This window comes from Leptidea sinapis, chromosome 33, assembly GCF_905404315.1.
Source record: "Leptidea sinapis chromosome 33, ilLepSina1.1, whole genome shotgun sequence".
Lineage (NCBI taxonomy): Eukaryota > Metazoa > Arthropoda > Insecta > Lepidoptera > Pieridae > Leptidea > Leptidea sinapis.
Genome location: NC_066297.1, coordinates 8,826,807 through 8,841,567, shown reverse-complemented (window position 1 = coordinate 8,841,567; position 14,761 = coordinate 8,826,807). Strand labels below are relative to the sequence as shown.

The window sequence follows — 14,761 nt, the reverse complement described above, 5'->3', positions numbered from 1 at the left end:
GGCCTTTGATCGTGTATGGCACAAGGCGCTCCTCGCAAAACTTCCATCATTTGGGCTTCCTGAGAGCTTATGCAAGTGGACCTCCAGCTTCCTCACTGGGCGCAGCATACAGGTCGTTGTCGACGGTTATTGCTCGAATCCCAAGCCCGTCAACGCTGTATGCTATCATATGCCCCAAGGCTGTATGCTATCTCCCACGCTGTTTCTTCTGCATATCAATGATATGTTGGACACCGCCAACATACATTGCTATGCAGACGACAGCACTGGTGATGCCGTATACACGGGCATTGCAAGTCTCTCTCGGGAAAACGTCGGCCAGTGCCTGGAGAAACTTGTGTCTTCTATCGAGTCCTCTCTCGAGAAGGTCGCGGAATGGGGTAAATTGAACCTTGGCCAATTCAACCTCCAGAAGACTCAAGTTTGCGCGTTTACCACTAAAAATCCCCATTTGCCGTATCACCGCTCTTTGACAACACTTCCCTAAAAGCCTCGCCTTGTATCGGAATACTGGGTCTCGAAATCTCGAGCGATTGCCTATTCCGTGGCCATCTGGAGAGCAAAGCCAAATTGGCTTCGTAGAAGCTGGGCTTCATCAATAGAGCACGGCATTACTTCAAGCCGGCCCACATTCTAGTGCTTTACAAAGCGCAGGTCCGGCCACACATGGAGTATTGCTGTCATCTCTGGTCTGGCGCACCCCAGTATCAGCTCGATCCATTTGACCGCGTGCAATGCAGAGCAGTTCGAATTGTCGGGGACGCAGTGCTCTGTGAACGGCTAGATCACTTGGCGTTGCGTAGAGACGTCGCTTCATTGTGTGTCTTCTACCGCATTTATCACGGGGAGTGTTCCGAAGAGCTGTTCAACCTGATTCCCGCCGCCGAATTCCACCTTCGCACGACACGCCACAAGTTAGGATATCATCCCCACCATCTGGATGTGTGGCGGTCCTCCACAGTGCGGTTTTCTAGGAGCTTTTTTTCACGTACTACAAAGCTGTGTAATGAGCTTCTTTGTGAGGTGTTTCCGGTACGATACGACATGGGTACCTTCAAAAAAGCGCGTACACCTTCCTTAAAGGCCGGCAACGCTCTTGTGATTCCTCTGGGGTTGCAAGAGAATGTGGGCGGCGGTGATCACTTAACACCAGGTGACCCGTACGCTCGTTTGTCCTCCTATTCCATAAAAAAAAACACTCTATTCACTCTAACTATTGATTTATTCCATAATTTACTACTTCATCTTCTTCCAGTGCATCTCCAACTTATGAATGCTGGTTATCAACTATATAGGTTAAGCAATATTAACATTATAACACCCAACGAAAAGATCTAAGCATCATTCTTCCCTCTCTATATCTTAGGAAATGGAATAGCTCATCCCCGACGCCACCACGAAAAATATTATCGATAATTTCTATGTATATTTTTGAGGATTTTCGTTTTATTTCGACAAAGATCGTCTGTGTATCTAATAGACCCTGTTCACACTCATCTGGCCTTTGCTGACTAAGGGTATAATTAATATTGAGTATCTATATTTTTCCATTCTTTTGCTCTGTGCTTCTCCGGGGCACAAAAATAATGGGGAAGTCCTTGACCTATTTCTGCCGTGAAGCAGTTATGTGTTTCGTTCTGAAGAGCGCCGTAGCGAGTGAAATTACTGGAAAAAAGAGACATCTCAAGGTGACGAGCGCAATTGTAGTGCCTCTCATAACAAGAATCCTGAGCGGCACTGCATTATGATGGACCTATCAATTATCATCATCTGCTTGTCTCATCCCTTATTGTAATAAAAAAAATACTAATATTATAATTAAATATATTTGAATAAAAAAAAACACGTGTGCAATTCACACTTGGTAGAAAATAAACTATCAAAATCTTTGGCTTCAAGATAATGAGACCAATGCTAAATTTCAGGAAGAGTGTCTATGTAGTAGTACGTCGAGCGCATGAAGTCAGAATATATTAAGGTATCCTCTCGTCATACTTAAGACAATATCTTCTTCAACTATGATCGCCTGGTACCAAAACACCGTATAATGCTTCCTATCTCATTTTCTCCCACGTTAAATTATTTTACACACTCTTTTTAGTGTTGCTTTTTCGTTTCATCGACTTTCAAATCACAACGATACTAAAGAAGTTTTCACTTCAATAATAATAAAAAAAAACAAATTCAAATTCAAATTCAAATATTTTTATTCAAAATAGGATTTATAATCACTTATTGAACGTCAAAATCTACCACCCATTCAAAAGAGACTGCCACAGACCTGAGAAGAATGGGCGCAAGAAACTCATCGGGCTTACAAACACACATTACTTCTAAAAATTGTTGTCATGAATATCTATTTTTCGTATTTTAATTTTAATTTATTCTTCGTAATGTATTGACAAAGTGTGTTAGTTTTATTGAACTCGCCGGATATGTACAAGCCTCTTAATCTTCGTGACCGTGACTTGTGTTGTGTGTAAGAGATTCTATTCAGAGAGCTCAAGTCAACAAGGTTACTTACTACAAGGAGATAGGTCGAGTCAACAGTTTTATGATGACATTAATACTTATGTGTTTGGCTTTGTATGTTTGTTCATAAAAATGATTCATGGTTATGGCGGGAATCATTTCAGAGGGGCTTATACTGTATTGACGATTCTTCTGGGGTTTTCTGTCTCTTCTTACCCGAAGGCTCACCAACGAGAACAGGATTTCTTTTTTTTTATGGAAAAGGAGGACAAAATAGCGTACGGGTGACCTGATTGTATGTGATCACCACCGCCCACATTCTCTTGCAACACCAGAGGAATCACAGGAGCGTTGCCGGCCTTTAAGGAAGGTGTTTTTTTGAAGATAACCATGTCGTATCGTCCCGGAAACACCGCACAAGGAAGCTCATTCCACAGCTTTGCAGTGCTCTGTGGATCTCTTTATTGTGTGTCTTCTACCGCATTCATCACGGGGAGTGTTCCGAACAGCTGTTTCACCTGATTCCTGCCGCCCATCTTCGCACGAAACGCCACAAATTCTTCCACGTACAACCAAGCTGTGGAATGAGCTTTCATATAATAATAATAATAATATTTGATAAAATCTTGTATGCTTTGTTCAACTCTCAGGTTGTGGCTTCATCTACAGGATCTACTTTACAGTTGATAACCTGCTCAACCCCAATAGTTGCATATTAGGAAATTGACTCAAGATGTCGCTGTTGCAAATCTCAACAATTTGTTGTGTTTTAAAGTGATAACCCTCACTTCTGGGAATAATTACACCAATAAAATTTGAAAACAAATAAAATATTAACGATGCGGGATTCGAAATCGCGACCTCTCGCGTTCCGTGCGAGTGCTCTTCCGACTGAACCAACCGTTCGCGTAATGTATCGTTGATAATAATGTAGTAGTTAATAATAAAAGTGTAACCCTGTCTTTGTTATCATAACTTTCGAAACATCCTCCCGCTGTTAAAGAAGATTAAAAAAATATTCCCGTTAATACGTGTTTTTAATTGCTCCGTACTTAACTTTACTTAATACTTAAGTATAACAAACTTAGAAAGTTCCTTCTCTCCCTACTTATCAAGCACACCATTTAACTTCCATGTTTACATCTAAGACTGTGTAAACAACTTATCCTGATGAGAACTTTGCTAATAAGAAACTTTAACTTCAACACTACCTATATTACTCTTGGTTTTAATTTATTTTCCAGGTGTTTGATATATTGCAACAGTTTTCTCCTTTCTTTCCTTATGCATTGTCTTTGTAAGTAATGTGTAATATCTAAATTCTGTGAAAAGCTGTGAAAAACTTCATATTATTCATAATTTTTTTGTTATCTTGTCTTGAAAGCGGAGGATGAACAAGCGTACAGAGATTACCCATCTGGTGTTAAGTGATCACCGAACATGAGTGAACATAAAGGGAGAGTATGCCTCATACAATCAAGCGAAATAGTTGCTCTATTACAATGATTCGAGGCATGTGTGAGTGTCCACTTGCCGCTTGTTGCGTACGCGGCGAGAACCGGAAATAACTGGTTGACGATCGCATAGACAGTTGATAATCTTATAGATGTTTATAATGTTAATGCGGACACTTTCAATTGTGACCTATGTATGATATCTTGTATGTAGGTATCTTAATCGAGGACCCGATAAAAAATGCATTGTTTAATTTCTTAAACTTTTGGTGACAACCCTACCAAAAATATTACAATTTTGCTTGCTCTTAACACTCTTAGTCTGTACCCTTTAGTTCCTCATGTGTCACGGCTGCCAACATTCTCTTGCAAGAGCAGAGGAATCACAGGAACGTTACCGGCCTTTTGAAATGGTGTATGCCCTTTTTTTGCAGATACCCATATCATATCGTCCTGGAAACTATAAGTTAGGTCTATTTTAGTGACTTTCACAGTTTCTGTTTTATGGTAGAAAAACTAACTGTTAATGTCCATTCCTAGGCTAAGTTAGCTCGGAAGATCATTTCTCAGCAATTGTGTATTATATTAGAAAGTTTCCTACCCTAAGCTTCTTTCCTGACGTAATCTCTCTCATCAAGTTTAAAGACAAACGAAAGCTTGTATATACTTATTCTGGCCATAAATACTGTAAGAATTAAAAATAAACTAAATATTACACTGGAATCTGTCATTTTTATATGATTACATTACATAAGTAATGGCGCCAAAATGAGAAAACTCAATTAACAATAAAAATCAATGAATATAATTATTATACAATAATATTGTACAATTACAATAATATAGTCTATTAATAGGTACAATGAAACCTGCTCTGTTTGTGACAGAAAAACCGTCAACGTAGTGTTCGTACGAAAAAGGGAGTAAGGGAAAGAATTCGAGAAAATCCTTAACGAAAGCAAAACATCTCGCGAGATGAAGAAAGCACCTAAAACCATTTCGCGTATTTTAAAAAATAACTTGCAGCTATAAGAGACATACTGGTCATTTTTTAACTGATAATTTAAATGTGAATAGGGTGGTAAAATCGAAACAGCTGCTGAAGCGGTTCGCAAAGGGAGTTTACAGAAAATTTTTGTTTATGGTCAATTATGGATCAGACTAGCTATCCAATGCGGAAATGCTGAAATCTAGTATTCTTGGAACGCTTCCCCGTAATGATAGTTTTAATTTTATGTAATCATAGTTTTTTTATGTACTGTAATAGGAGGATAAACGAACGTACCTATCACCTGGTGTTAAGTGATCACCGCCGCCCACAATCTCTTGCAACACCAGAGGAATCACAGGAGCGTTGCCGGCCTTCAAGGAAGGTGTACGCGCTTATTTTGAAAGTACCCATATCGTATCGTCCCAGAAACACCGCACAAGGAAGCTCATTCCACAGCTTTGTACGAGTACGTGGAAGAAAGCTCCCTGTCTTGTATTGTAAATATACTAGTTATATGATTTATTTTGTTTGAATAAATCTGAAACGATCAGATAATCTCTTACGTATGCATATAAGCGGATATCTCTTACGTATGCATATAAGCGGATGAGATGCTAAAACTCCTCGCAGTATAATAAAATATTTATCAAATACCACACAAACACCATAATACGCCACAATTTCCCTCTCACTCCGCCATAATCCACTGATCCTCTTAATGCTACAAAAATATGTTTTTGTGGCAATTAGGAACGCTGTTTGCGACGTATTTTCGTATCTACTTAATTAGATACTTGCTTTTTGTGGCATGATGAATATCTTATTCATTTTCAACGGAGTATTCGGCTACTGAATACATCTCTATAGTATTAATACACATGGAAGGGATGCTGGTTTAATGAATACATTTCAATGATTTTAAATAAACCTGAGTTTTTTCAACATCTTCTTAAACTTAATATATTAACTTATCTAACTATGAGCCAATTATAGCTTCCACCAGTAGCAACAGAATCTATTAACTCTTAAAGATAGAATGATAATATCAGATATGTCCTTACTTACTTATCATACAACATCTGTCACGGCACCATAGATAGTCCTGAACTATTAAATACTATCCTCAAACTAAGAGCGCCAACACGGCGTATCCTCCATACGCCTATGGTTTTTGTAACACACTGTCACTCGAGATTCCCTCAAAACCGTCTAACGAGCCGCACCTACCTACCCTGCCACTATAATACGTCCTTCCCAGGCTTAGATATTATTTACCTTACCAAATAAATTTATTCTGAATATTAAATATATATTATAAAACAATAATGACATCAGTCAAACCACCTTAATTATTAAAAAACACTCATAATAACAACACACTCACCCAAACATACACACAGAAAAAATAATATTATGCAGTCATTTTTTTTCCTTTTTCTCTTTGTTGTATTTGTTTTATCTCGAGTAGATTATTTATGAATTTATGATTATTTTTCAACCGACTTCAAAAAAGCAGGAGGTTCTCAATTCGTCGGTATTTTTTTATATTTGTTACCTTAAAACTTTCGACTGGGTGAACCGATTTTTATAATTCTTCTTTTATTTGAAAGCTGGTGCTTTCCGTGTGGTCCCATTGTAATTTGTTCCAGATCTGGCAATGGCATCCATGAGAAAAATAAAAAAAGTCTTAAATTTGCTATACCGTGTGTATATATATATATAGCAAAATGGATGATAAATTTACGAATAACTAAATATCGGGCCAACCGATTTCGATGATCCTTTTTTTATTGGAAAGGATATACGTCAAAGATAGTTTGATGAGAGTTTGGTTCTGATTACGGAATCCATAGAAGAGTAACGGAACTCTTCAATTAAGCGCTAACGTTCATTGCTGCATTGAAAAATTTAGTATATCTGCACATATTTAGACAAGTTGTTAGTTAGTGGAATTTAAAATTCACTAAAAAGCAAAAAAAAAATAGCTGTGTATTTTTATACAATCTAATTCTAGTTACGATTCTTGTAATTTTTGGAGTCGGTGTCGTCCAAGATAGGCTTGTAACTACATACATAGTTATAGGTGAGATGTGTTTGAGTCGTAAAAGCTGAGAGGCGAGAGCGGGTCGCGGCGGGAGGACACCGATTCCAAGAATAACAATAATCGTAACTAGAATTAGATAATTTAATTATATTGTATAAAAATACGCAATTATTTTATACGTTTTAGTGCATATTATATCTATTGTTCTGGTATAGTGTTTTTGAAGTCGGTTGTTTTTTTGTTAATTTTTTTTTCCTGTATAATATAAAATTACTGTTGGCCAATATTTTGTACTTTATTACCTAGCTAATAAGAGATGTAATGTGCTGTAGATTTTATGAAATAAATAAATAATTAAATCGAGAATACGTATAATAGGTACTATTTTATGCATCTACAATGAAATCCAAAATTTTGAATAGTTATATAAAATAGAAGATTCGGAGAGAATTTACTAAGACCTCCTATACTTCTTTCCAAATCATGTCAGGTCTTCTTTTGCTTTTAGAGTCTAATGGCTATGTTGTAGGTTTGTTGTTCCATCTTTTATAACTTGCCCTATGCCTAATTCTATTTTGTTGTTTTTGCAATTCGTACTATATCTTGTTACTCATTTGCCTCATTTCATTCTTGGCTATTTTGTGTTTTATTCACTTACTTTTTTTATTCTCTACATCTTTGCGTCACTTTTAGTTCCTGCATCTGGTAATTATTGAGCGCCCAAGTTTGTCAGCTATATATGTTGTACAGACGAAAATACTTTCATTTTTCCTCCGAAGTTTTGAAACTGAGGTTAAATTAATATGGATTACGTTATTTTGCTCAACTGTAGGTTCACTGTATTTTTCTTGAAGCCTTTTATATTTAAGACAAGAAGAAAATATCCTAAAGGGGATTAAAGTATATGCTTCACTTTAACTGCTTCTACTTCTACTTTTTTACTGTTTTTTCTGCAGAAGATTCCTTAAGGAAGCATATGGCCTACTTCTGGAAGCTGTGTGAGAACATTTTTTGGTACACCTTTCGCATAATTTTAGATAATTTACTGTTTAACAACTTATTTAACCCTGAAATATTCATAGCCTATGTTTATTTATGCCTGACAAAGATAAATAATACACTTAAAATATATATATAAATAAAAAAAATTGTATGACTGAGTAAAACAAATCATTCATAATATACATATTACAAATGTTTGCACCTATCAGAATTCGAAAAATGTAGCACCTATCAGATCTATGACATACCGTTATTTTGCGTAAGCTCCAACGCATGGGAGGGCTCAGATAGACAGCTTATGTACAGTGAACTGGCGATAAGAATCACTTACCGGGAATATTGGGACAGCTTCAGATGATAGATGACTAATTACTGACAGTCGAAGGTAGTTATGTATCTGTAGATAGTGTATTGGGAACGGCCGTTAGATACCACGATTATTAATCTACTAGGGTAACGTACTTAACTAAATAGAATAAACGTTACCACTTGTAATATACCGTAAATACTAACAAGCTCTGGGTTCACTGACCTGATAGCACAGCTTGTGCCTTCTTCATCATCCTCTCGCTTGCGCCTCCTGCGGCGTATCACCAGATACGCTCCGACTGCGACCAAAATGGCCGCCACACCCACGCACAATATTGTCACTAACACTACATCACGGACTCTCATTTTGATCTGGAACAACAGATAGATATTTATATTAACAATGAAATTTCACAGAAATAACGATAAAGTTAAACATATTATAAAAGACGAAGAAATAAATTGCTTTGAACATGGTCTGTTGGCCACGTAAATTAAATCTACGTAGACGATGTGGTCGGCGGAAGCCCGATTTATTGATATGCGAAAACGGGAACATTCGCAAATGCTGAAACATATTATTATCAGATGTAACTTGTATAAAAGTAATCGTATTTTTCTGTAAAACATATTTAGAATTAAAATACTGAGATATTAGATAATAGATATAAAAATTACTTAATCACACGCTTGCGATATCTGTTCCGTTGTCTTTTAGTTCTCCTGAATTTAAAAAAATACATACATAATGTTTAGCTACTAAAATTTGTTTTTCTTATTTTTTTATGGGAGTAAGTATCAGAACGAACAGATGATCCAGTTTATGCTCAGTGACAACAACCCCACAACTTTGTAAATATGATGTGAACTATAACTCAATATAAAATGACTTAAGATATAGCGTAATGCGATAACATCCCCAATCAGCTTAAACTATCAAAATACAACTAACAGTCAACATGGGTTGCTGATGGTATGCTCGGGCGTAGATGCAGCTTCAATCGTATCTAGATACGACGGACTAGCCCGGGAACTGTTAACACACTATACTTAACAAAAGGTACCTTTATATTAGTCGAATCATTACTACTAAAATCTCAAACTATCATCAGTAAATACAATGATTTTATCCGAGTGGTCGAGGATCCAAGGCTTTTGTTAAATTGAAAAATGATTAATAGTACTTTGATATATAATAAATATAATATTTTTGTATACTATCTAATACAATAGATATCAATAGGTAACCGTCGTATTTATAATTTTTATTTATTTTATTTTTATAGCTTTATTTCCTTACATCTATACGTTAAGATATTTACTTATAAATTGTATTTGTTAGTATGTGTTAGTATTCACTATTTTAAATAAAAATATAAATTTTGTTATTATAATTAGTTATTAATTTCGACATAAGGACCGCCTTTAGCGGTAAAAGCCTCCTCCATTGATTTCCACTTGTTCCTGTCTCTTGCAATTCTTGTCCACATCTTTCCTGCTGTTTCTACTATGTCATCGCTCCATCTCTTATTAGGCCTGCCTCGATTTCGTTTCCTATTTATAGGGTACCAATTCGTTACTACTTTGGACCATCTTTCGTCTTTTGTTCTTTGTATATGTCCAGCCCATTTCCATTTTAAACGCAGAACAGATAAGGCTACATTTTTTGATTTTGTTTTATTTCTTATTGTGCGTATTTATAATAACCCATATTAAATCTTTTTTAACTACCGAACTAGACAAGATCATTTTGTTAAAATGAAATAGACAGAAACTGGTTTAATGAGATTTTGACAGTTTTGGACTGGGTAATACCACGGAAAAATGACAAATAATTAATAAACTAAAAAGCTATGCATAGTGCTTTAAATTTCTTTCACCGAAAGAAAGTTGCAAAATCAGAAATATGGGGTATTATGTATTTTGTTTTCAACGTAATATTCGATCCCAACTATTGCTCATACCTAATAATAGGCTAAAATATACAAAGCGAGGGAAGCTTACTGTGGTTTTGTTATTAAGCCCGTGTTATTAAGCACAGGAATCAATGACGTTCTATACATATGGACAATTCACGTCATACAAAAACATGACACCATATTAAGCTTCGACTGCAATATCTATACATTTTTGCGTTTACTCCAGTTGTTTAAGATATTATTGGTCAATAAGCAGCAATATGTTAACATTTTTTCAGGTTAAGTTGCGTATTTTTAATTTAGAACCCGATTTGGACAGTGATATCAGTGGAGCAGCAGTTAAGTATTTTTTTAACCCTGACGAAAGTCTGTATGATTGTGTGTGAGTGTGTGTGTGTGAGTGTGTGTGTGTGTGTGTGTGTATGTGCGTATGTATGTATGGATTTATTTAAACTTCTTATATTTTTTGAACGGCTCGACCGATTTCATAGCGGTTGGCGCCATTCGAATGGGCTTGACCAAACTAATGAATACAATTCAAATTTTATCAAACCGGTAGATCTTACGAAATCTCAAAATCTATGAAAAAAAATTTATGGATTACATCAAATTAAAAAAAGACCTTGTCAATCGCTATCAAGTCGGTCACAATCGGTTGATTTGTTCACGAAAGAAAGCCAAAAACCGAAAACCGGAGTTACTTCGAAATTCCGAGTTCAATCAAGAGAAACTCAAAAATTCTGTATGAGGCTCGAAATTACGTTTACGACATATAAATAAACATATGAACTTTTGCCTGTATGATATGGGTGTGATTTTTAATTAATAACGTAAAAACCTCCGACTGAACACGTCCTGATCAGAAAATAGGACAAACTGACAAACGCAACCCTCGTTTTCGTCAGGGTTTAAAAAGATACTTAACTGCTATTCCATTGATGTCACTATCCGAATCGGGTTCTAAATTCAAAATTAAAATCACCCTTACGTGGTCGCATAAGACGACATGACTACTACACGTCGTCTTCATTTCAGTGCCTACGCTAGCGCGCGACTAAATAGCTAGATTTCTTACAGGTTGTTCCAAAATGATATTATGGAAAATTGATTTATTTTGGTGAATTATGTATTATATTTTTTTATCACTATGGTTAAGTAGATCAACCCGTGTGTTTATTTAATGACGCCATTCTATCGTCATGATCTATACACCGCTATTCAAAATGACCAAAAAAAACCTTATTTATCAGTTATAAGGAGTATACCTTGGAAAACAATAAACAGTAAGTAACCGAATATGTGGAATTAATGATTACAATCTAATGACGTAAAATAAACAACTATCCTCGTAATCACGCACAAATATTATTGTATATACTCCGAATACGCGTCTATTAGGCAGAGTTTACGTTCAGTTGTGTTTCGACCGCGCTTTGAATATAACGCCACGCAATGACAAAGTGTTCATTGGAAAACTGGCCAAATAACAGCATATTCAAACTTAAAAAAGATGGAGTGTCATATTTGAGGTAAATGCCCATTTAAATTAACAAAATTATGTAACTAACTTGACGTTTCATCATTTCAATCATTTTGCTAAATAATACGTTTCAATTGCTAAAGAAGATGTTCTTGCCTCGTGTTCGCATCTGTCACGCACGTGACGTAGTGTTCTTACTCCTAATGAACGTATACTACGCTGCAAGCATAAAGGTAACAGTTTAAATGTTTTTTTTTAAGATTTCTCTTAATGATTCTTTAGGAACTAGGTTATAAATAGGGCGAACAGCCCTGTTCTGCAACACAAAGATGGTATTAATATCAGCTGCATTGCACCATAGCAATATGATATTTTTTTAAATAACATAACATTGTTTGATTGAAAACTCTCTGTAATTCCAAAACATTCTCGATTTTCTTATTTCAAGTCCAAATTGCTTTGTTGTGTTGATTGAAACTTCAATTTCGAATTCGAATTTTAAATAGCTTCGGAATTTGAATTGATAATCACAAGAATACTGTTCGTTCACGAATATAAAAGTTTTATCTGTACCGCCTCAATTCGTAAATATAAACCAACTCAAAGGGAGGAGAATGAATCGAAAACTTAAGACTTATTTTTAAGAAACACGTTTATTCTGTGTAATAAAATATCAGAGATTCATACTGAGAGAGAAAGTAGTTTATCTTTACGTATAAAAATTTCGTGTCAGGTTGTTTGGCTGTGATTAACTCCTAAACTACTGAATCCAGACAATTATTTATATTTTCAATGTGGTAACAATTACTTGTGAGATTAATACACAATAAAATTTGAAAAAAAAAAATTTGAACGATGCGGGACTCGAACCTGCGACCTGTCACGTTCCGTGCATGCGCTCTTTCCAAATGAGCCAACCGACGGAGTGAAGTATCGTCGACAAAGTTTGTATGCTTTGTTCAACTCTCAGCTTTTTATTTTAATTTTACTAACAAATTTTAAGCAAAATAATATTGTCTACTGTAATTGTTAGGAATAAAACATCAATACCTTGAAAACACACACAAACTTTTATTGGATTTGAAAACTACGCCGTCCGGTTAGGCTTCAGGGCCGCGCGGCTCATTTCCATGTGCGTTTTCTTTGATTGCTGTAATATGTGGCTGTGCGAATGTTTTTCGACGAACCTCACACACGGCTCACGCCCATGGCTGAATGGTTCAGTCACAGAAGGCTCACCGGTGAGTCCCGTGGCTGGTATGGCAATGCTTGATTTATCATGCAGCATGCAACGTGTTGATGATGGACTTTTCAATTTTAGATATCTTTATTGTCATGACACTGTGCTTATAACACGCTACAGAACAGCCAATTTAATCGTTTTTATTGTTACTAAGACTACCTGGGGTTCTTTTAGAGTATTTTTTTTATGAAAATAAGTGACGAGACGGGCATGACGTTCAGCTGACGGTAATTGATACGCCCTGTCCAAAAATTCTGAGCGGCACTACAATTGCGTTCGTCACCTTGAGATATTAGATGTTACACTAGTTACGGCGCCCTTCAGGCCGAAACACACTAATGTTTACACATAACTGCTTCACGGCAGAAAAAGACACCGTTGTGGTACTCATAATATAGCCGGCATCCTGTGCAAAGGAGCCACCCACTGGTAATATATTCCCCATATCGAAACAACATTCGTAGGTAAGGGTTGATTATCGATCCATATTGGATGGATATTGTGAAATAACATTTCAACATTGTTTTTCAATACATTATAACAATGCAAATCAACTCCTAGAATTTTCTTAAACATTTCATTTCATTTAAGTTCTTTGGATTCTGAGCTGTTATACATACTTTTCATTTTCAGGTGTTTATAAAGTTCATCTATCTTCTCCCAACAAGATAAATTATAGAATCTTTGATGCATTATTGTCGGGTATAAAAATGGGTGTGTTGGTGAACCTACAATTTCTGCACTTGATACTGGGATCATTCCAAATGAACTCATATGTATAACAGGAACTTTATATAGACGCGAGAATATTAAAGTCTGTCAGACGGAAGCTTCAATTAAAAACAAATCAAAACTGATATTTTTATCATTCAATATATTATTATTATTTTTTATAATTATTATTTGATCACTTATCTCATCTTTAACTCTATTTAAATTTTCAATTATAAATAGCACCCACTTCGACGGTAGTCTCATTAAATGAGTTTTGTGAATTTTAGTCGAAATTTTAGAAACTTAAGAATTGAGAACAACACTTAAACAAGGTACGGATTCTGTTACTTAACAGATAATAAAAAGTATGGACTTAATAAATATCTTTGTAAAAAATCATTTTTTTTTTTACAAAGATATTTATTTAATTTATCATTTAAATTAACATGGCAGCCATCTTGGTTTTATTATTTGTTGTTATAGCGGTAATAGTAGTACATCCTGTATTCCCTGAAGGCCTTATATTAAATACAAGAACTTTAGCAAATGAGAACGAGTACGCACTTGTTTACACTTTTATAAATAATCAATTTTATTGGGGAAAATCAGATTATGAGGCGTTCATTTTTGGATTTTTCATGTAAGTCAAATGCCAATTTTTTCTGTTACAAACAAAGAACATTTTACTTTTCAATACTCCGGTACACATGCCTTCGACTCCAACCAAGTGGATGAGTAGTTTCTCGTGACCATCCCACTTCAATTTAATATCATAAGAATATTTAAAACAGATTGGCGCCAAAATGAGCAAACAAAATATAAGAATGACATTCGAAATTCAAACGTTAAAATATTATTGTTTTTTTTTTTCATTGCAACAGTATTAATGGCCAGACTTAGAACATTCTAATAACATTTGAATGCCAGTCTACCGTTCAGCTGAACAAAGCTTCTAAAGCTATTGTCGCGCTGTCATTTCTATGTAAATTGAAGCACTTTATACCCTTCTGAATAGCGCTTGCTATTATGTTAACATAAATGCTTAAGACAGCACTTATTTTTTAACTTAAAGTGCAGGTTCAGTATAAAGCGAATCACTCACGCAGATACGGTAATATTTATACATATAAAAA

The 14,761-nt window shown here is 35.4% G+C and overlaps 1 long non-coding RNA gene across 1 annotated transcript in view; it reads right to left on the bottom strand.

Moving 5' to 3' along the window:
- Nucleotides 1–14,761, bottom strand: part of LOC126974751 (uncharacterized) — a 173,108-nt gene that overhangs the window by 30,040 nt on the left and 128,307 nt on the right. The window contains exon 3 of the long non-coding RNA XR_007731572.1: nt 8,496–8,644. This is a non-coding gene — a long non-coding RNA (uncharacterized LOC126974751). The remainder of the gene's footprint in view (nt 1–8,495; nt 8,645–14,761) is intronic.